We start from the raw sequence: 24,034 nt of genomic DNA on the forward strand, positions 1-24,034 counted from the left end.
ACTGCCTCACCTGGTTCACCAACTACTTCTCAGATAGAGTTCAATGTGTCAAATCGGAGGGCCTGTTGTCTGGACCTATGACAGTCTCTATGGGGGTGCCACAGGGTTCAATTCTCGGCCCGACTCTTTTCCTCTGTGTATATCAATGATGTCGCTCTTGCTGTTGGTGACTCTCAGATCCACCTCTACGCAGACGACACCATTTTGTATACATCTGGCCCTTCATTGGACACTGTTTTAACAAACCTCCAAACGAGCTTCAATGCCATACAACACTCCTTCCGTAGCCTCCAATTTCTCTTAAACGCTAGTAAAACTAAATGCATGCTCTTCAATCGAACGCTGCTTGCACCCGCCCGCCCGACTAGAATCACTACTCTCGGCGGGTCTGACTTAGAATATGTGGACAACTACAAATAACTAGGTGTCTGGTTAGACCGTAATCTCTCCTTCCAGACTCACATTAAGCATCTCCAATCCAAAGTTAAATCTAGAATCGGCTACCTATTTCGCAACAAAGCCTCCTTCATTCATTTTTACATTTACGTTTTAGTCATTTAGCAGACGCTCTTATCCAGAGCGACTTACAGGAGCAATTAGGGTTAAGTGCCTTGCTCAAGGACACATTGACAGATTTTTCACCTAGTCGGCTCGGGGATTAGAACCAGCGACCTTTCGATTACTGGCACAACGCTCTTAACCACTAAGCTACCTGCCGCCCACTGCCAAACATGGCCTCGTAAAACTGACTATCCTACCGATCCTTGACTTCAGCGATGTCATTTACAAAATAGCCTCCAACACTCTACTGGATGTAGTCTATCACAGTGCCATCCGTTTTGTCACCAAAGCCCCATATACTACCCACCATTGTGACCTGTACACTCTCGTTGGCTGGCCCTCACTACATATTCGTCGCCAAACCCACTGGCTCTAGGTCATCTATAAATCACTGCTAGGCAAATCCCCGCCTTATCTTAGCTCATTGGTCACCATAGCAACATCCACCCGTAGTATGCGCTCCAGCAGGTATATCTCACTGGTCATTACATTTCAGTCATTTAGCAGACACTCTTATCCAGAGCGACTTACAGGAGCAATTAGGGTTAAGTGCCTTGCTCAAGGGCACATTGACAGATTTTTCACCTAGTCGGCTCGGGGATTAGAACCAGCGACCTTTCGGTTACTGGCACAACGCTCTTACCCACTAAGCTACCTGCAGCCCTAAAGCCAACACCTCTTTTGGCCGCCATTCCTTCCAGTTCTCTGCTGCCAATGACTGGAACAAACTGCAAAAATCTCTGAAGCTGGAGACTCTTATCTCCCTCACTAACTTTAAGCATCAGTTGTCAGAGCAGCTTACCGATCACTGCACCTGTACACAGCCCATCTGTAATTAGCCCACCCAACTACCTCATCCCCATATTGTTATTTATTTTGCTCATTTGCACCCCAGTATCTCTATTTGCACATCATCTTCTGCACATCTATCACTCCAGTGTTAATACTACATTGTAATTATTTTGCACTATGGCCTATTTATTGCCTTACCTCCATAACTTACTACATTTGCACACACTGTATATAGATTTTCTATTGTGTTTTTGACTGTACGTTTTGTTTATCCCATATGTAACTGTGTTGTTGTTGTTTTTAATCGCACTGCTTTGCTTTATCTTGGCCAGGTTGCAGTTGTAAATGAGAACTGCAAGGCTATGCTCGCTGAGTCTGTACATAGTTAATTTTGGGTCAGTCACAGTGGTCAGGTATTCTGCCACTGTGTACTCTCTGTTTAGGGCCAAATAGCATTCTAGTTTGCTCAATTAGTTTGTTAATTCTTTCCAATGTGTCAAGTAATTATATTTTTGTTTTCTCTTGATTTGGATGGGTCTAATTGTTGCTGTCCTGGGGCTCTGTGGGGTTTGTTTGTGTTTGTGAACTGAGCCCCAGGACCAGCTTGCTTAGGGGACTCTTCTCCAGGTTCATCTCTCTGTAGGTGATGTTATGGAAGGTTTGGGAATCGCTTCCTTTTAGGTGGTTGTAGAATTTAACGGCTCTTTGCTGGATTTTGATCATTAGCGGGTATCGGCCTAATTCTACTCTGCATGCATTATTTGGTGTTTTACGTTGTACACTTAGGATATCTTTGCAGAATTCTGCATGCAGTCTCAATTTGGTGTTTGTCCCATTTTGTGAATTCTTGGTTGGTGAGCGGACCCCAGACCTCACAACCATGAAGGGCAATGGGTTCTATAACTGATTCAAGTATTTTTTGCCAGATCCTATTTGGTATGTCGAATTTTATGTTCCTTTTGATGGCATAGAAGGCCCTTCTTGCGTTGTCTCTCAGATTGTTCACAGCTTTGTGGAAGTTATCTGTGGCGCTGATGTTTAGGCCGAGGTATGTATAGTGTGCTCTAGGGCAACGGTGTCTAGATGGAATTTGTATTTGTGGTCCACCATTTTTTTGTCTTACTGAGATTTACTGTCATGGCCCAGGTCTGACAGAATCTGTGCAGAAGACCTAGGTGCTAATGTGGGCCCTCCTTGGATGGGGACAGAAGCACCATATCATCAACAAACAGTAGACATTTGACTTCAAATTCTAGTAGGGTGAGGCCGGGTGCTGCAGACTGTTCTAGTGCGCTCGCCAATTTCTTGATATACAGTGCATTCGGAAAGTATTCAGATCCCTTGACTTTTTCCACATTTTGTTACGTTATAGCCTTATTCTAAAATTGATAAAATAGTTTTTTCCCCTCATCAAACTACACACAATATCCCATAATGACAAAGCAAAAACAGGTTTTTAGAAATGTTTGCTGATTTATACCCAAAAAAAGTATTCAGACCCTTTACTCAGTACTTTGTTGAAGCGCCTTTGGCAGCGATTCTAGCCTCGAGTCTTCTTGGGTATGACGCTACAAGCTTGGCACACCTGTATTTGGGGAGTTTCTCCCATTCTTCTCTGCAGATCCTCTCAAGCTCTGTCAGGTTGGATGGGGAGTGTCGCTGCACAGCTATTTTCAGGTCTCTCCAGAGATGTTAGATCGGGTTCAAGTCCGGGCTCTGGCTGGGCCACTCAAGGACATCCGGAAGCCACTCCTGCGTTGTCTTGGCTGTGTGCTTAGGGTCGTTGTCCTGTTGGAAGGTGAACTGTCGTTCCAGTCTAAGGTCCTGAGAGCTCTGGAGCAGGTTTTCATCAAAGATCTCTCTGTACTTTGCTCTGTTCATCTTTCTCTTGATCCTGACTAGTCTCCCAGTCCCTGCCACTGAAAAACATCCCCACAGAATGATGCTGCCACCACCATGCTTCACCGTAGGGATGGTGCCAGGTTTCCTCCAGACGTGACGCTTGGCATTCAGGCCAATCTTGGTTTCATCAGACCAGAGGTGCCTTTTGGCAAACTCCAAGTGGGCTGTCATGTGACTTTTACTGATGAGTGGCTTCCGTCTGGCCACTCTACCATAAAGGCCTGATTGGTGGAGTGCTGCAGAGATGGTTGTCCTTCTGGAAGGTTCTCCCATCTCCACAGAGGAACTCTGTCAGAGTGATTATCGGCTTCTTGGTCACCTCCCTGACCAAGGCCCTTCTCCCCCGATTGCTCAGTTTGGCCAGGCAGCCAGCTCTAGGAAGAGTTTTGGTGGTTCCAAACTTCTTCCATTTAAGAATGATGGAGGCCACTGTGTTTTTGGGGACCTTCAATGTCGCATAATTTTTGTGCCTCGACACAATCCTGTCTCGGATCTCTACGGACAATTCCTTCGCCTCATGGCTTGGTTTTTGCTCTGACATGCACTGTCAACTGTGGGACCTTATATAGACAGGTGTGTGCCTTTCCAAATAATGACCAAACAATTGAATTTACCACAGGTGGACTCCAATCAAGTTTAGAAACATCTCAAGGATGATCAATGGAAACAGGATGTACCTGAGCTCAATTTCGAGTCTCATAGCAAAGAGTCTGAATACTTATGCATTCTTTATTTTTATAGATTTGCTAACATTCTAAAAACCTTTTTTCTCTTTGTCATTATGGGGTATTGTGTGTAGACTGCTGAGGATTTTTATTTACTTAATCAATTTTAGAATAAGGCTGTAAAATAACAAAATGTGGAGAAAGTCAAGGGGTCTGAATACATTCTGAAGGCACTGTATATGTTGAAGAGGGTGAGGCTTAAGCTGCATCCCTGTCTCACCCCATGGCCCTGTGGAAAGAAATGTTTGTGTTTTTTGCCAAATTAACCACACACTTGTTGTTTGTGTACATGGGTTTTATAATGTTGGTGTCACACCCTGACTCAGGGGACGCTTATATGTTGAGTCAGGGTGTGTATATTCCTTGTTGTGCTTTTTCTATGTTTGTGTTCTAGTATGTGTGGATCTATGTTGGCCGGTGTGGTTCCCAATCAGAGGCAGCTGTCGCTCGTTGTCTCTGATTGGGGACCATACTTAGGCAGCCTATTGGCACTGTCTAGTTGTGGGATCTTGTTCCGTGTAAGGTTTGTTTTCTGTACTACCTTGGACTTCACGTTTCGTTTCGTTTCTTGTTTTGTCGTGGTGTTTATCAGTAAATAAACATGTATGCATATCACGCTGCGCCTTGGTCTGACCCGTCATTAGACGAACGTGACAGAAGATCCCACCAAACGAGGACCAAGCAGCGTGCCCAGGCGGAGCGAATAGCCATGTCACAGGTGGGCAAATTGTGGTCATGGGAAGAGATATTTGCGGGGAGAGGACCATGGGCTAAGGTAGATGCCCAGGCAGGAGAGGTGCAACGGCAACACAGAGGAGGCCGGTCGAGGAGGAAGCCCGAGAAGCAGCCCCAAGAAAAAAAAATTTGGGGGGGCACACGGGGTGGTTGGCGGAGCCTAGTGTCAGAGCAGAGCCAACTCCCCGTACTCACGCGAGAAAGCGTATGACAGGGCAGGCTCCGTGTTATGCAGAGCTACGTACTGTGTCGCCAGTTCACCGGCACAGTCCTGTACGTCCTGTGCTTGCACCACGCATGTGCTGTGCGAAGATGGGCATCCAGCCAGGACAGGGTGTGCCGGCTCAATGCTCCTGGTCTCCAGTACGCCTCCTCGGTCCCGCATATCCTGCGCCAGTTCTATGAACTGTATCGCCAGTGCGCGTGCACAGCCCAGTGCGTCCTGTGCTGATGCCTCACACATACTGTGCGGAAGTAGGCATTCAGCCAGGACGGGTTGTGCCAGCTCTCCGCTCCAGACCTCCAGTCCGCCTCCACAGTCCGGCCCGGCCTCTTCCTGCTCCTCGCACCAAGCCAGTGGTGCGCGTCGCCAGCCCGGCCCGGCCTGTTCCTGCTCCTCGCACCAAGCCAGTGGTGCGCGTCGCCAGCCCGGCCCGGCCTGTTCCTGCTCCTCGCACCAAGCCAGTGGTGCGCGTCGCCAGTCCAGCCCGGCCCGTTCCTGCCCCTCGCACCAAGCCAGTGGTGCGTGTTCCTAGTCAGGTCCGGCTCGTGCCTGCTCTTCGCACCAGACCAGTGGTACGTTTGTCCAGTCCGGCACGGCCCGTGCCCGTTCCACCGGTGCCTGATCCAGTTCCGGTCAGCTGCGCTACTCCGGAGCCAGAGCAGTCTGCTCCACCGGTGCCTGATCCAGCTCCGGTCAGCGGCTCCACTCCGGAGCCAGAGCAGTCCGCTCCACCGGGGTCAAGTCCAGCTCCGGTCAGCGGCTCCACTCCGGAGCCAGAGCAGTCCGCTCCACCGGTGACCAGTCCAGCTCCGGTCAGCGGCTCCACGCCCTGACTCAGGGGACGCTTATATGTTGAGTCAGGGTGTGTATATTCCTTGTTGTGCTTTTTCTATGTTTGTGTTCTAGTATGTGTGGATCTATGTTGGCCGGTGTGGTTCCCAATCAGAGGCAGCTGTCGCTCGTTGTCTCTGATTGGGGACCATACTTAGGCAGCCTATTGGCACTGTCTAGTTGTGGGATCTTGTTCCGTGTAAGGTTTGTTTTCTGTACTACCTTGGACTTCACGTTTCGTTTCTTGTTTTGTCGTGGTGTTTATCAGTAAATAAACATGTATGCATATCACGCTGCGCCTTGGTCTGACCCATCATTAGACGAACGTGACAGTTGGATGTTTTTTCCCCAACACCACTTTCCATCAATTTGTATAGCAGACCCTCATGCCAAATTGAGTCTAAAGCTTTTTTGAAATCAACAAAGTATGAGAAGACTTCACCTTTGTTTTGGTTTGTTTGTCTGTCAATTAGGGTGTGCAGGGTGAATACGTGGTCTGTCGTACAGTAATTTGGTAAAAAACTATTTGACATTTGCTCAGTACATTGTTTTCAGTGAGGAAATTTACAAGTCCGCTGTTTTTCCCAAGGTTGCCCTCTCTCTCTCTGGTCTATCAGCATGCTGCCTATAGACAAGTTTTTGAGCCGTTTCCGCTCTACTTCCTGAACTCCTCCCGTCGATGCAATCCAGTTCCGTTCTGCCGGGCTGGGTTTGTTTTGCTAGCTAGCTCCGTTGTGCCGACAAAGCACTGATATCGCAGTGACAAAGAGGATATAAAAATTACAATTACAACATGAAGAAAAGTGGTTCGGGAACGACGTGTGCGGTAGTTGGTTGCAAAAACTCGAGAAAGCACCTGAACGAGTGGTTAGATAGAGAGTGCTATGACCACAAACCAGCTACAAAGAGGCAATGTCCATGCGCTCCATTGTTTAAATTTTTTCGCAAGCCTGATACCGACTCGGAATCAAGGACCTGGCTGAAGGCATTGAATCTAAAGAAACCACCCCTCAAAGTTTTTGTTTGTTCCTATCACTTTGTTGACCAAAAACCTACCAAGGATAATCCTTTCCCAGAGTTGTGGTTGGGATACAATCGCCCTCCCCAGCCAAATAGGCGTCAACTCACCCAGCGGACCACTGCCTCCTCCCAGATAAAGAAACGCAGACTTGAATCTGAGGGTAAGTTCAGCAACTTTAGCTATGAAGCTGACAATACTGTTAATTATGAAGAAGTTGTCATACATTAACATTGCTACCGGTATTTTGCTAAGGCAGTTGATTGTTTTGGAGATGGGACAAACAATGCCCACGATAGCTACATCATTAATTGTGTGTGTGTGTGTGTGTGTGTGTGTGTGTGTGCCTGCCTGCGTGTGTCTTAGTCTACATCATGAATACAATGCAAGGTGGGAGGCTGTTGTGATGATGATTGTGTGTGTGCGTGTGAGTGCAATGTTGTAGTACACATTTTTCCATTGTGATGTTTGTAGTGAGAGGACTCTATGCCTGCATTAATTTTGCTCCATCCATGTTTTCTCTTCCCCTTTTTAGATGCTCCAGAAACCTGTCAGCCTGTCTGTGAGGCCGAGCCTGCTACACCAAAATTTCGAGATGCCCAGACCCAATGGGAGGATCCGTCACATATTGATCACATTTACTGTTCAACAACACAGTCTGTTAAAGTAGACAAGGCCACACAGTGCGAGGCAGAAATGGGTCCTACTGTGACCAGCACCACGGTCATTGATGATGCTAGGTCCCGGCTGTATACAGGAGTGCTTATGGTTCAATTCTTCACCCTGGTGACGGTGTTGTTGCCTTTCAGTAAGCCATCAATTACCCTTCCTGTTGTTGACCAAATACTTATGACGTTGATGAAACTAAAACTAAACCTAATATTAGGAGATATTGCTCACCGCTTCAATGTGTCTACATCCATGGCAAGCATTGTGATTAGTCACTGGATTGACGTGATGGGTGAACAGTTCAAAGTCCTGATCCCCTGGCTTCCAAGAGAGACCATTCGTGCCACCATGCCCTTGTCGTTTCAGAGGAACTACCCTCGAACCACGTGCATCATTGACTGTGCCGAAAGTGCCATGCAGAGAGCCACAAACCACGACTCAAGGAATGACACTTTCAGCCAGTATAAATCACGCAACACTGTGAAATATCTCGTCGCTGTGGCCCCTAATGGGCTAATCATGTTTATATCTGATGCCTATGCTGGCAGAAGCAGCGATAAGTTTATCACCATGGACAGTGGGTTCCTAGACTATCTGAGGGCTGGTGATGAGGTCATGGCGGACCGTGGGTTCACCATTCGAGACTTGCTTGATGAGAGAAGGGTCAGTTTGAACATCCCTGCTTTCACCTACAGGCGCAATCAGTTGACCAATGAGGAGACGACACGCACCAGGCGAGTAGCCAATGTCCGCATACATGTGGAAAGAGCAATCCAGAGACTGAAGGTGTTTAAGATTTTATCCCAGAATGTTCCCATCAGCATGGCACCGAAACTGGACAACATCTTAACCATCTGTGCTGGCCTAGTTAACCTGAAGAGTCCACTGATCAGTGAGGTTTAGAACCTTGCCCTGTGTCCCTGTCTACCAACACCCAGCCATGTTGTTCATTAAATACAGATAAACACAACAAATACTGCGTGCATTGTATTTTTTTATATTATATATGAATATTTTCATAGTGATGTAATTGTGTGGGCTGCTTTTGTATTTTACTTTTTAATACCTGTTAAGATTAAACAGGCAATCTTTCTTGTTGAAGCCATTTGTTTAGTTTCCTCAAAACAATTAATTAATCCAGTGTTATTTATGTACAGTATGAGCTTACTATGAATTATGAACTGTGTTAAAATAAATTGTAGCACTCTAAGGATTGAAATTACATCAAACTATATTTTCACTCAAACAGTAGGCACACTGATATATTGCACAGCATAAAGAGATCATGTAAACAATGGACATCTGTTGGCTCCTGTGGGCATGACCTAAATAAGGCAGTTTATTTTGGTTTTAAAATGCTGAGATATTTACTGCAGAACTGTAACCTTCCCTCAACAAAATCATCAACAATTTTCGGGAGCATGTGGGCAAAGTAGAATGGGCGCAGCCTTATGATATGCCCCTGGACAAAGCCTTGGTCGTAGGGTACTTCGATTTCTAGGTGCTCAGTTTTGTTCCAGATCACCAACTTGGAGTGCTGAAGCCCTGTGCAGTGCATCCCAATTTGTACCTGCATGTAGTAGCCTTTTTTTTATTTTATTTTTATTTCACCTTTATTTAACCAGGTAAGCCAGTTGAGAACAGGTTCTCATTTACAACTGCGACCTGGCCAAGATAACGCAAAGTAGTGCAATAAAAACAACACAGAGTTACATATGGGGTAAAAAAAAAAACATAAAGTCAGAAATACAACAGAAAATATATATACAGTGTGTGCAAATGTAGCAAGTTATGGAGGTAAGGCAATAAATAGGCTATAGTGCAGAATAATTACAATAGTATTAACACTGGAATGCTAGATGTGCAAGAGATTATGTGCAAATAGAGATACTGGGGTGCAAAAGAGCAAAATAAATAACAATATAGGGATGAGGTAGTTGGGTGGGCTAATTTCAGATGGGCTGTGTACAGGTGCAGTGATCGGTAAGGTGCTCTGACAACTGATGCTTAAAGTTATTGAGGGAGATAAGAGTCTCCAGCTTCAGAGATTTTTGCAATTCGTTCCAGTCATTGGCAGCAGAGAACTGGAAGGAATGGCGGCCAAAGGAGGTGTTGGCTTTGGGAATGACCAGAGAGATATACCTGCTGGAGCGCAGACTACGGGTGGGTGCTGCTATGGTGACCAATGAGCTAAGATAAGGCGGGGATTTGCCTAGCAGTGATTTATAGATGGCCTGGAGCCAGTGGGTTTGACGACGAACATGTAGTGAGGACCAGCCAACAAGAGCGTACAGGTCACAGTGGTGGGTAGTGTATGGGGCTTTGGAGACAAAACGGATGGCACTGTGATAGACTACATCCAATTTGCTGAGTAGAGTGTTGGAGGCTATTTTGTAAATGACATCGCCGAAGTCAAGGATCGGTAGGATAGTCAGTTTTACGAGGGCATGTTTGGCAGCATGAGTGAAGGAGGCTTTGTTGCGAAATAGGAAGCCGATTCTAGATTTAACTTTGGATTGGAGATTCTTTATGTGAGTCTGGAAGTTGAGTTTACAGTCTAACCAGACACCTAGATATTTGTAGTTGTCCACATACTCTAGGTCAGACCCGTCGAGAGTGGTGATTCTAGTCGGGTGGGCGGGTGCTAGCAGCGTTCGATTGAAAAGCATGCATTTAGTTTTACTAGTGTTTAAGAGCAGTTGAAGGCTACTGAAGGATTGTTGTATGGCATTGAAGCTCGTTTGGAGGTTTGTTAACACAGTGTCCAATGAAGGGCCAGATGTATACAAAATGGTGTCGTCTGCGTAGAGGTGGATCTGAGAGTCACCAGCAGCAAGAGCGACATCATTGATATACACGGAGAAAAGTGTCGGCCCAAGAATTGAACCCTGTGGCACCCCCATAGAGACTGCCATAGGTCCAGACAACAGGCCCTCCGATTTGACACACTGAACTCTATCTGAGAAGTAGTTGGTGAACCAGGCGAGGCAGTCATTTGAGAAACCAAGGCTATTTAGTCTGCCAATAAGAATGCGGTGGTTGACAGACCATTGCAGGCAATATGGTAACCTACCCTATCTCCGTTTGCCACAGTTGTGATTTCGCTGTTCTTTGTTGCCAAAAATTCTGCAAGTGACTTGTTTCCCATCACAGGTGATTTGATCTCCAACAGAATGTCGTTGTTTATCACTCCATCGGGAGATGCTGCAAGCCACGGTTCCTTTTCGCACACCACTAAGCCTTTGGTTTCAATGCTGTTGCCCAGAGTTTCCAAATAGTCCCTTGCAAGTTCCTCCCCCTCCGCTCCTTGACGGGTTGCGGCATAGTAGTAGAACCGTGTTCCCAAGCTAGCGTCGACATCGCTGTGTTTACACCGGCAGACGTTGTGCCAACAACTTCCGGCGGAAATGAAATGCATTTGTGTAGAGTTATGGCGCCACCCGGGATACAGCGCGTAAACTTGTCTATAGAGTGTGTCTGCCAGGCAAACAACAGCAGCAGCCCCTCACAGAGCTCTGAGATGGAAATAAACACACATTCATGCACACAGATACGCTACGGGCAAGGAAACACACACACACCCATCTAAGATTGAAGATTGTGGCCCCAAGATGATTTTTTCCATCAGAGTCTGATGTATACTCACAATCACCAGGCCTATTTGACATACGTGTGCAGGTAGCTACAATAATAGCTACAATAACTGTGCCAGAGCCAGAGGAAACAGTACAAACATGGATGAAAAAGGGCCACTGGTGGAGGCATGTTGTAGCAAGCTGCTCCGGCTCAGCCCGCTCGCTGAAGCTTATCTGAATTTACAATGTTCATCCAGGATTTTATACTAACGTCTCTATTCTGCCTCACACACACACACACACACACACACACACACACACACACACACACACACACACACACACACACACACAGAGTGTCTGTGATCTATAAACCCAGTCCCCAGTACAGATGACTGAACATCCTCCACTGCACTGACACATCCATTTCCTCAGTGTCTCGGTAGGACAATACCATATTTTACTCACCATGCTGTGTGTGTGTGTGTGTGGTGTGTGTGCGCGTGTGGCACCACGCCAGTACTGCAGCCATAGAGCCAGGCAGCTGACAGTAATGCTGATCTATTAGCAGAGAACGTGCATCCATCTCTACAGGTATGGGTGTGGAGCCCCACTGTGATCAAATGAGAAAACATGGGTGAGTACACTGGGCCACCAAGTCCCCACAGCAATATCATCAACAGAGCCTGCATGGTGTTTAGACTAGAGCAGGTGAGTCTCTCTCTATATTCTGTACACACTCTGATTCTCACACCGATAAAAAATAGGCCTAGAGTTTCCACTGAAACTAACCCAATACAATGACAATGGGTGACATGGGTTACGTGGACCGAGCTCATAAGGCATTGGCTCTGAGGAAGACTGTGGAATGTGGGTTGTGCTCTATGTATGGAAGTATCTCTGATGATCTGTTCCAAGATCCTGGAGGGAGGTGTGAGGTGGGCTTTCTGTCACTGTTTCTTCCTCACTGCTGTGCTGTGCCTCGAGCTTACGTTTAACCTCTTCAGCTACATTTACCATATTAGCTGCCTAAACTGGCATGGGCATCTTTACCAACTCTAAGGGCCAGGGGTAGGCATGGTAGGAGGCATGAGATACTGATGATCCCTACTGTGTGTGTGTGTGTGTGTGTGTGTGTGTGTGTGTGTGTCCTTGTCTGATGCTGCAGGGGTTAAAGAAAAAAGAGAGTGATATAACACACACATCAGTCAAGTACACTTTCGTGTGTGTTTGTGTGCGTGCATGCGCACGTGCGTGCAAGTGCGTGCTCATGTTTGTGCGCAACATGTGTGCATGTATCTGTGTACTCGCACATGCATATGCAGTGGTGGAAAAAGTACCCAATTGTCATACTTCAGTAAAAGTAAAGATACCTTAATAGAAAATGACTCAAGTAAAAGTCATCCAGTAAAATACTACTTGAGTAAAAGTCTAAAAGTATTTGATTTTAAATATACTTAAGTATCAAAAGTAAATGTAATTGCTAAACTATACTTAAGTATGAAAAGTAAAAGTAAAAGTATAAATCATTTCAAATCACTTATATTAAGCAAACCAGACGGCACCATTTAAATGTTTTACAAATAGCCAGGGGCATACTCCAACACTCAGACATAATTTACAAATGAAGCATTTGTGTTTAGTGAGTCCGTCAGATCAGAGGCAGTAGAGATGCCAGAGATGTTCTCTTGATAAGTGCGTGAACTGGACCATCTTCCTGTCCTGCTAAGCATTCAAAATGTAACTAGTACTTTGGGTGTCATGGAAAATGTATGGAGTAAAAAGTACATTCTTTTTTTTAGGAATGTAGTGAAGTAAAAGTAAAAGTTGTCAAAAATTTAAATAGTAAAGTAATGTTCAGATACCCCCAAAAAATACTTAAGTAGTACTTTAAAGTAATTGTATTTCCCCTGGCTGCCCTGCGTCCTCTAATTGGATGATCACTGGCACGGGATCCGGATTACTCTAGCCAGATCCAGGGTTTTATTTTAATTCTATTGATCTAAGACCTATACAGTATACGGTACATCAGACGTAAGCACCGGGACATTTTTGATTTGATTTGATTTGATCAGCCTGCTGTAAACTTAAATCCTGGCTTATAGCAGAACAGTCTGTGTCAGTGGTCAGATCAGGGAGGTTCAGGTAACGCATATTAACATGCTGACTGGCTGTTTGATGGAGAGACCTTCTGGTAATTCTCTCCCACAGGGCCTAAAGTCAGTCAGCAGAAAGCCTCTCACACCTGAGTCTCCAACAAGATCTCATAGTTTCCCTTAGGAATTTGACATATTATGGATGAATATCTTACATGGTTACAGGGTTAATTCCGCATGGTTACAGCGTTAAAACAGAAACAACTCAAACGGTTAAGTTTAGGTATTAATTCCAAGTGGATAAGGTCAGGGTTATAGCTTGGGGAAGGTTTAAAACAAAATAATTAAAAACGACGTACTATTACCATCAAGTATCATGAAGTATTCTAGCAGCTTGCTAGAGCATTGTAAACTGCGGCAGCGCAGTGGTCTGAGCAGCGTGTGTGCTGGTGTGTGTGTGTGTTTCTCTCTGCTCTCTGTGCAGCATGGAGGATGCAGAGCGAGCTTGCCGTGTAGGGGAGCGGAATGCTGTGAGTAGGCAGGCAGCCACTCAAAGTGAACAAGTCTCGAGTGGCATGGAGATGGATCATTTAACGCTGCGTCTTTCATTTGAAGCCATCCGCCTCTAGAGAGATGATGACCTTGATTGCTGGGAGATGCCAGCCAGCGCCAGGCAGTGACTGATCGCCGGGACGACTGTTCTCAGGGAAACTGGCGCGGAGTACACAGAGCGAGAGAGCCCAGCTCTGAGCAACGTAACAGGACCGAGAGGCATGTGTGTGTGTGTGTGTGTGTGTCGCTGGTTCTAACCCCCGAGCCGACTAGGTGAAAAATCTGTCGATGTGCCCTTAAGCAAGGCACTTAACCATAATTGCTCCTGTAAGTCGCTCTGGATAAGAGCGTCTGCTAAATGACTAAAATGTAAAATGTAATGTAAATGTGTGTTTGTTTTATATGTATTTTTTATTTAACCTTAATTTTTTGTCAGGGAGTCATGCTGAGACCAAGGTCTCTTTTACAGATTCCTGTATACACATCAATACATGTCAATACACATCAATATACACATCAATATACACTATACACATCAATATACACATCAATACACACATCAATATAGACATTAACATACACTATACACATCAATATACACATTAATATTCACATCAATACACATCAATACACATTAATATACACATTAATATTCACATCAATACACACAAATCTAATCACAATCATAGAAAACAAACACATTATTCAGTAAAATGGTCCTCAATCAGCCTTTTGAATTGCCCAAGAGTCACCAATTCATCCAATTTTAGAGAGCCTTGGAGATTATTCAACAAGTAAGGTGCAAAAAAACTAAAAGCAGATTTACCTAACTCAGTGGAGATGGAAAGTTAGCCATCCCTGAGACCGAGTCTGGTATCTCGTATGTCTGTAAGTTAACAATGAAGTTAGGTAGGCGGAAGTTTATGCAGGAGGGCTTTATAAACATAAAGAGTGCAAAAAGAACCAGCCTACTTTCTGGTACAGAATGCAGCGATGTGTACTGAACCATCCCCTTACTAAAGTTTAGTGAGCTATGATAAACTGTGTCCAATGGCTTCAATATAGTGGCAGCTGCATTCACATACACTAACGGTCAAAAGTTTTAGAACACTCATTCAAGGATTTTTCTTTATTTTTACTATTTTCTACATTGTCAAAACTATGAAATAACACATATGGAATCATGTAGTAACCAAAAAAGTGTTAAACAAATCAAAATATAGTTTATATTTCTGATTCTTCAAATAGCCACCCCTTGGCTTGATGACAGCTTTGCACACTCTTGGCATTCTCTCAACCAGCTTCATGAGGTAGTCACCTGGAATGCATTTCAATTAACAGGTGTGCCTTCTTAAAAGTTAATTTGTGGAATTTCTTTCCTTCTTAATGCGTTTGAGCCAATCAGTTGTGTTGTGACAAGGTGGGGGGGTATACACAAGATAGCCCTATTTGGTAAAAGAACAAGTCCATATTATGGCAAGAACTGCTCAAATAAGCAAAGAGAAACGACAGTCCATCATTACTTTAAGACATGAAGGTCAGTCAATCAGGGAAATGGCAAGAACTTTGAACGTTTCTTCAAGTGCAGTCGCAAAAAACATCAAGCGCTATGATGAAACTGGCTCTCAAGAGGACCGCTACAGGAATGGAAGACCCAGAGTTACCTCTGTTGCAGAGGATAAGTTCAGCCTCAGAAATTGCAGCCCAAATAAATGCTTCACAGAGTTCAAGTAACAGACACATGTCAACATCAACTGTTCAGAGGAGACTGTGTGAATCATGCCTTCATGGTCGAATTGCTGCAAAGAAACCACGACTAAAGGACACCAATAATAAGAAGAGACTTGCTTGGGCCAAGAAACACGAGCAATGGACATTAGAACCAGTGGAAATGTGTCCTTTGGTCTGGAGTACAAATTGGAGATTTTTGGTTCCAACTGCCGTGTCTTTGTGAGACGCGGTGTGGGTGAACGGATTATCTCCACATGTGTATTTCCCACTGTAAAGCATGGAGGAGGAGGTGTTATGTTGTGGGGGTGCTTTGCTGTTGACACTGTCTGTGATTTATTTAGAATTCCACACTTAACCAGCATGGCTACCACAGCATTCTGCAGCGATATGCCATCCCATCTGGTTTGGGCTTAGTGGGATTATCATTTGTTTTTCAACAGGACAATGACCCAACACACCTCCAGGCTGTGTAAGGGCTATTTTACCAAGAAGGAGAGTGATGGAGTGCTGTATCAGATTACCTGGCTTCCACAATCCCCCGACCTCAACCAAATTGAGATGGTTTGGGATGAGTAGGACCGTAGAGTGAAGGAAAAGCAGCCAACAAGTGCTCAGCATATGTGGGAACTCCTTCAAGACTGTTGGAAAAGCATTCCAGGTGAAGCTGGTTGAGAGAATGCCAAGAGTGTGCAAAGCTGTCATCAAGGCAAAGGGTGGCTATTTGAAGAATCTCAAATATAAAATATGTTTTGATTTCTTTAACACTTTTCTGGTTACTACATGATTCCATATGTATTTCATAGTTTTGATGACTTCACTATTATTCCACAATGTAGAAAATAGCAAAAATAAAGAAAAACCCTTGAATGAGTAGGTGTTCTAAAACTTTTGACCGGTAGTGTAGATTATATTCCAATAGTCTATAACTATGTGTGAGTGGGTGGTGTACACTCACTGTGTGTGAGTGAGTGAGTGTGTGAGTGTGTGAGTGTGTGAGTGTGTGAGTGTGTGAGTGTGTGAGTGAGTGAGTGAGTGAGTGAGTGAGTGAGTGAGTGAGTGAGTGAGTGAGTGAGTGAGTGGGTGAGTGGGTGGGTGGGTGGGTGGGTGGGTGGGTGGGTGGGTGGGGGTGTGGGTGTGGGTGTGTGTGTGTGTGTGTGTGTGTGTGTGTGTGTGTGTGTGTGTGTGTGTGTGTGTGTGTGTGTGTGTGTGTGTGTGTGTGTGTGTGTGTGTGTGTGTGGTTTACATGGCACTGCGCCCTAGCTACTACCATGTCAAAACAAGGAGGGAGGGGAGGGGACCAAACACAATTACTGCACAGTAAGAGACACTGAGACAAAATCTGTGTTAGCCCTAATGTATCCTGGGCCTAGTTCAGGGACAGTGAAGCAGAGCTGCCATGTAGCAGTGGAACAGTCCACCCAGGCAGGCAGGCAAAGCCATGGCCAGTCTCAGGGGAGACGTGTGAGATCAATAGCCACCCTCCACCATCCCCACGGTTCTCTACTGTTGGGTCCTAGTGGCCATCTGGAGACCTGGGACACACAGCTCTCTCAGTCCCCGCTGACCTATACAACATTTTACATTACATTTTAGTCATTTAGCAGAACCCCTCCCATCTGTGAACAAAGTCCTTCTGGGGTCTCTGGAGGCCATACTGAGTTATAAAGGCATGTTTCACCCCAATGCTCTGTCCAATCCATTGATCAGATATGTTTAAGCATGTGCGTGTGTCCCTGCATGCCTGAGTATTGGTGAGCCCTCATTGCCTCTCCTGTGCTCTCCTCTGGGGTTGAGGAATAGAGCTCACCTGGAAGAGTAGCAGACAGCCCCAGAGACACCACCCCAGGTCTTCAGGACCTTCACTGCTACTACATGCCATTACCACTATCCAAAAGCACTGGAAACATTCACATTGACGTCCTACAAGCATAATAGCAAACTGAATCTTATTGAGTTTCCTTTTTGATAGGTTATTGTTGTGTGGTTCCAACACCTTGCAAATATGTCAAAACAATTGCTGAAGGATATTTAGACATGTCAATGTGAAAACAAATAGTTTTGGCAGAAACTGAAATTACAAAGCTGTGTGTTGAATGTCAGAGCTAAATGCATCTGTGTTGATCCTCAGCAATGCTAGACCTCACCCTGTTCAAAACACATTTGTCTGTGAGTGCTCAGCCAGCGAGTCATGACTTTACTGTGGCTTGTGAAGGCTGATGAATTGCTAACTTTGATATTTGGAGAGAGAGAGAGAGAGAGGGAGGGGAATAAAGAGAGGGGGTAAAGGCATAAAAGCAGGTGTGCTGCTAGCCTGCTACGTGTCCCCTGTTCACGTCTCCTGTCTTGTAGTGCCGTAAGGCTCCTCTCTCTACGAGGTGTCTGCAGGTGGGCACAAGCAATTACCCATCTGAGAGTCCACGGACAACAGAGCATAGAAAAGGAACAGAGCGGAAGAGAGAATGGTGGCAGGACTTTCTATCTTTTCTTCTGACAGAGACAGAGGTGCACTGAATGAATGGGGCCAGGGCCTAGAGAGCGCATGTCGTGACACATACTGCAGTGACAACAAGCCTCCTGAGTACAGCGGGCTCTGGGTGAGTGGTGAGTTCTAAGCAGGAGATGGTTACAGAAGCACCAGTTGGTCCTTGAATGTTTTTTATCTCCGTGAAGGCAATACATTTACTCAGCCAGCAGCAACATTGTGTGCGCCTCAGGATTCTTGTATTTCCCAGCACCAGTACACACTTTGGATGAGCTATTTCAGACTACTTTTGAGGTAGATTGGTAGATTTTTCAGACCTAGATTAAGGCTACTCCTGGACTATAAAGCATGCTCAGTGGAGAATCTCCACAGAAAGTGTTTTTAGTCCAGGAATAGGCTTCATCTGTGTCCGCAACCTGGCCTCAGGGCAATTCATAAGATTCAGTATGTAAATCTGTTCCCCTCCATTTAGTACGATACATTACGTTACCTTACGTTACATTATGAATGGAATAGCGGTCGTGCAATATCATTCGAATTAGAGGACATATAGTATAATACGTCTTACCCCGGTCGTACAATAGCATACGAATTGGATAATGTAACGTCTTGGAGGACCATGCTCCTCAATTAATTTCATACAAATAAAAATAGTGAAACATTAAAAAGTTATAATTTTCAGATAAAACTATACTAAGTATATTCACGTCACCAAATTATTGATTAAAACATACTGTTTTGCAATGAAGGTCTACAGTAGCCTCAGCAGCACTCTGTAGGGCAGCACCATGGTGTAGCCGGAGGACAGCTAGCTTCTGTCCTCCTCTGGGTACATTGACTTCAATACGAAACCTAGGAGGCTCATGGTTCTCACCCCCTTCCACAGACTTACACAGTAATTATGACAACTTCCGGAGGACGTGCTCCAACCTATCAGAGCTCTTGCAGCATGAACTGACATGTTGTCCACCCAATCAAAGGATCAGAGAATGAATCTAGTCCTGAAAGCAAAAGCTACAGCTAGCTAGCACTGCAATTCATAAAATGTGGTGGGCAGTTGACTCAAAGACAGAGAAAGACAATAGTTGGAACAGTTTTGAACAAATTAATTTCTTCAAAGATTAAGGAGAAGCAAGAGAGAGCTAGCTATATTTCATAGTATTTATTTTTTTCACTTCACTTTCACATACTTTTCTCGCATCGAATGCAGCTAGCTAGTTTAGCCTACTCAAACACACGGCTCAAACAGAGAGGGATGCTATGTTAGCTAGCTGACTATGGCAATCCAACACTGGAACTCTTCCAAGTCAAGGTAAGCTTTTGGTTTTAGTAATTTATTGGCATCGGGGCACACCGGTGTAACTGCTAAATTGCTTACTGTGCTGCATGATTGTAGCGAGTTTACTAACACGTTACTTCTAGTAGCTATATTGACTATGACGTGACAACGATGTAGGCTGTGTGTAGTGGTTAGCAGTCATGATATGCAGGTTGGAAATGTTTTTTCGCCTGGTCACAGACAGCTAATGTGTTGTGCACTGAAGTCCACAAGTGAAGGGAAAAGGTGAGAGGAGGAGAGCGCATAGATAGATGTGAGAAGGAATTATATATACAATGAGCTGTTTGTATGTGGCTGCTATGGAACTGAACTGTGTTTGTGTATGATCAGGGGTGTATTCATCGTTGAAAAACGGAAGCAAATGAAACTGGGATAAACATACCTGAATTTGTCCCATAGAAACTCTCATTTGCCACTGTTGGACTAATGATTACACCCTAGATCAGCTAGATGCAGGCAAGAGTGTGCAACGCGGTACTGAATGTGTCACTGTCTGTCACCTTGATTACCTCGACCTGTGCACCCACGTTATAAACTTTCATTCATAGGCTAGGTTATAGCAACCTCTTGGCTCTTGGCTATCATGTAGTAGCCTAAACCTATCGATGTTACATTGAGCTTGGTGAGTGGAATATGAATGACAGTCATTCAAAATGCTGTAATAGAAATAAAGCCATGTTCATAAAAAATACAAATAATCCTCCCTCATCTTAAACTGCACCTACCGCCACTGTGGATGACGTATAGTATTACAGTTGAAGTCGGAAGTTTACATACACTTAGGTTGGAGTCATTAAAACTTGTTTTTCAACCACTCCACAAATTTCTTGTTAACAAACTATAGTTTTGGCAAGTCGGTTAGGACATCTACTTTGTGCATGACACAAGTAATTTTTCCAACAATTGTTTACAGACAGATTATTTCATTTATAATTCACTGTATCACAATTCCAGTGGGTCAGAAGTTTACATACACTAAGTTGACTGTGCCTTTAAACAGTTTGGAAAATTCCAGAAAATGATGTCATGGCTTTAGAAGCTTCTGATAGGCTAATTGACATCATTTGAGTCAATTGGAGGTGTACCTGTGGATGTATTTCAAGGCCTACCTTCAAACTCAGTGCCTCTTTGCTTGACATCATGGGAAAATCAAAAGAAATCAGCCAAAAGCTCAGAAAAAAATGTGTAGACCTCCACAAGTCTGGTTCATCCCTGGGAGCAATTTCTAAACACCTGAAGGTACCACGTTCATCTGTACAAACAATAGTACGCAAGTATAAACACCATGAGACCACGTAGCCGTCATACCGCTCAGGAAGGAGACGCGTTCTGTCTCCTAGAGATGAACGTACTTTGGTGCGAAAAGTGCAAATCAATCCCAGAACAACAGCAAATAACCTTGTGAAGATGCTGGAGGAAACAGGTACAAAAGTATCTATATCCACAGTAAAACGAGTCCTATATCGACATAACCTGAAAGGCCGCTCAGCAAGGAAGAAGCCACTGCTCCAAAACCGCCATAAAAAAGCCAGACTACGGTTTGCAACTGCACATGGGGACAAAGATTGTACTTTTTGGAGAAATGTCCTCTGGTCTGATGAAACAAAAATAGAACTGTTTGGCCATAATGACCATCGTTATGTTTGGAGGAAAAAGCGGAACGCTTGCAAGCCGAAGAACACCATCCCAACCGTGAAGCATGGGGGTGGCAGCATCATGCTGTGGGGGTGCTTTGCTGCAGGAGGCACTGGTGCACTTCACAAAATAGATGGCATCATGAGGAAGGAAAATTATGTGGATATATTGAAGCAACATCTCAAGACATCAGTCAGGAAGTTAAAGCTTGGTCGCAAATGGGTCTTCCAAATGGACAATGACCCCAAGCATACTTCCAAAGTTGTGGCAAAATGGCTTAAGGACAACAAAGTCAAGGTATTGGAGTGGCCATCACAAAGCCCTGACCTCAATCCTATAGAACATTTGTGGGAAGAACTGAAAAAGCGTGTGCGAGCAAGGAGGCCTACAAACCTGACTCAGTTACACCAGCTTTGTCAGGAGGAATGGGCCAAAATTCACCCAACTTATTGTGGGATGCTTGTGGAAGGCTACCAGAAACGTTTGACCCAAGTTAAACAATTTAAAGGCAATGCTACCAAATACTAATTGAGTATGTAAACTTCTGACCCACTGGGAATGTGATGAAATAAATAAATGCTGAAATAAGTCATTCTCTCGACTATTATTCTGACATTTCACATTCTTAAAATAAAGTGGTGATCCTAACTGACCTAAGACAGGGAATGTTTACTAGGATTAAATGTCAGGAATTGTGAAAAACTGAGTTTAAATGTTTTTGGCTAAGGTGTATGTAAACTTCAGACTTCAACTGTATGTCTTTCTCTGAGACCAGGTTGTTTGTTGCGTCTTAACAACAAAGGAGAATTACAGCAAGAATTTATGTTGTTGGTTAACTAACGACAAAGGTTAGGATAATTTACTTAAAAGGTTAGGAGAACGGAAATGACAAAGGTTAGGATAATTTATGTAAAATGTTAGGTGAATTAGAGGTTAGAATAAGGGATAGGGGAAGGGTTAGCTAAAATGCTACAGTTGTCCCCGACGCGAACACGCAACCTTTGGATTGCTAGACGTTCGCTGTATACGCCCACCCCACCCAAACGTATGTCCAGTGAGTCCAGTCTGGTGTACGGGAACAGGCCCTTAGAGTCCCGAATGGATCTAGAATCTAGAGCAGGGGTGTCAAACATACAGCCCGTGGACAAAACAAAACTCAACTTAAATTACTAAAACCAAATCGAAATTATAATGGACCTACATTCATACAGTTTCTTGACTGTGTCCAGCTCACTAATAATCACCGAAATGAAAGCTAGACAGTCAGGGAGCGAAAATTCAAAAAACTATGGATAGAGGACTATGTTTAGCAAATTTTGACAGAGAGGAAAGGCCCTCCGGACCTTGTTGAAGACAGAATGCAGCCCCCGGGGGAAAATGAGTTTGACACTCCTGCTCTAGTGTGTGTATTAATTCCGCGTTCAAAACAACTGGAAACTCTGAACTGGAATTCGGAAATTTCCGACTTCGAACTTCAGTGCGTTCAAAACAACTGAGAACTGAAAAAAACGAGCTCCGACTCTGACTTTCTGACCTGAAGATCACTGACATCATGATTTGACCTCGTTTTTTTCAGAGTTCCCAGTTGTTTCGAATGCGGCATTAGCATCACTTACCACCATCTTGTTAAGGGAGACCCAGCAGTCCTGGGGGAAATCCTGCAGCATGGGAACCAGGAACTGCAAACAGCCATCCCAGTGACACAGCAGCAGCATCATACCAATCAGGTTGAAGATACGCATCACTGCACTGGCCAGGTCATAGGTCATATGGAAGATCTGTCACGGGAGGTACAGAAAGAGAGGACAGTCAGTGGTGTGTTCCACACCTCATTCATTCACCATTTCACATGGATTTATCTTAAGTTAACAAAGCCAATGAACACATGATAAAACATTTAAAAAGATGGAGAGAGATTCCATTATTTGCATTATCTGGTTACAACAGGATATGGACAGGATTTGGATTCATGATTGGCGTAGTTATTGTAATTCAGTAAGTAAGTTTACCGGTACCGATTATGCACAGTTGCTTTTCTGAACACACAGCTGTTGCACTTTCATTAGTTTTCCTTGAGAAATGAAGCACACCAAATTACTTCAGTGATGATGACACTAATTTCCTACACTCATCAGGCACCAATAGCTATGTTGAGATGAACATGATCAAGAGAGATAAGTGTGGAATGTCAAAAATCTCAATCAGGCGACAGCTATCCTCCCTCATTTTTCCGTCCTCTTCTCCCTCCCTCCTTCCTTCCTTCCCTCTCCAAGCCCAAGCCTTGTCCTATTATGGTGAGTGTTTGTTTAGAACACAGAACACCCATCCCTGAGTGATGCACTGGTGTTGTGGTCACAGCCTCGTAAACACTTCTCAGCTGTGGCCCTTTGGCTGTGGTCAAAGGGCCTGTTTCCCTATCGTGCAAGCGTGTGTGTGTGTTCCGGAAAAGCCCTGTAGGAGAACCAATTAAGCCCCCAAAAATCAAAAACACAAGACCCAAAGGCTACCACACCTGAGACAGGAGAAGTTGCCCTATATAGGAACTAGGCCAGAAACATCCCTCTACGAAGACAGGGGAGAGAAGAGATGCTTCTGGCTGTTGTTTACAGTGTAGAGCTCCAACAGAGTGTGAGCCAGGTGATTCAGTCCTCTCACAAGACCTCGCTCACGCCAGCCCAAAGGTTTAAAGCTTAACCGAATGCAAAATTAGAACCTGTTCTCATACACAACAGAAGGCTGGAGTGCATCCTTTTGCTGTTTCTCCAAGTGACTGGAATATCTGTGGTGAAAAGGACCAAGCAAGCATCCTTTTGTATCACCTCTTTCCAGCTTTGTCTCAAAAGCCTTACAATTAAAAACAAAATCCCTGTATTACTGAGGCCCCTGTGTTTCCTGTGTTTGGGTGGTACTGTATGTGGGGCATTTTCAAGGTGCCTGCACAGCTGTTTCTCTTGTGTATAATTTATCTGCAGTGCACACAGACATCTAAATAAATGCAGTGGCTTGTCGTACACTGTTAAAATGAAGTGTTTTGTAACACTAAAACTGCCGACACCTTAAATGAGACAGAACCTTAACATTTACGTCATTTAGCAGACGCTCTTATCCAGAGCGACTTACAAATTGGTGCATTCACCTTATAGCCAGTGGGATAACCACTTTACAAAG

General features: G+C 44.5%; 1 pseudogene across 1 annotated transcript in view; it reads right to left on the bottom strand.

Annotated features, from left to right (window-relative positions):
* Nucleotides 1–24,034, bottom strand: part of LOC311137160 (potassium/sodium hyperpolarization-activated cyclic nucleotide-gated channel 2-like) — a 124,488-nt pseudogene that overhangs the window by 66,423 nt on the left and 34,031 nt on the right. Inside the window, exon 3 of the transcript in view lies at nt 22,483–22,644. The product of the transcript in view is annotated as a potassium/sodium hyperpolarization-activated cyclic nucleotide-gated channel 2-like (transcript). The remainder of the gene's footprint in view (nt 1–22,482; nt 22,645–24,034) is intronic.

This window comes from Coregonus lavaretus (genome assembly GCF_964263955.1).
Source record: "Coregonus lavaretus genome assembly, chromosome: 11".
Taxonomy (NCBI): domain Eukaryota; kingdom Metazoa; phylum Chordata; class Actinopteri; order Salmoniformes; family Salmonidae; genus Coregonus; species Coregonus lavaretus.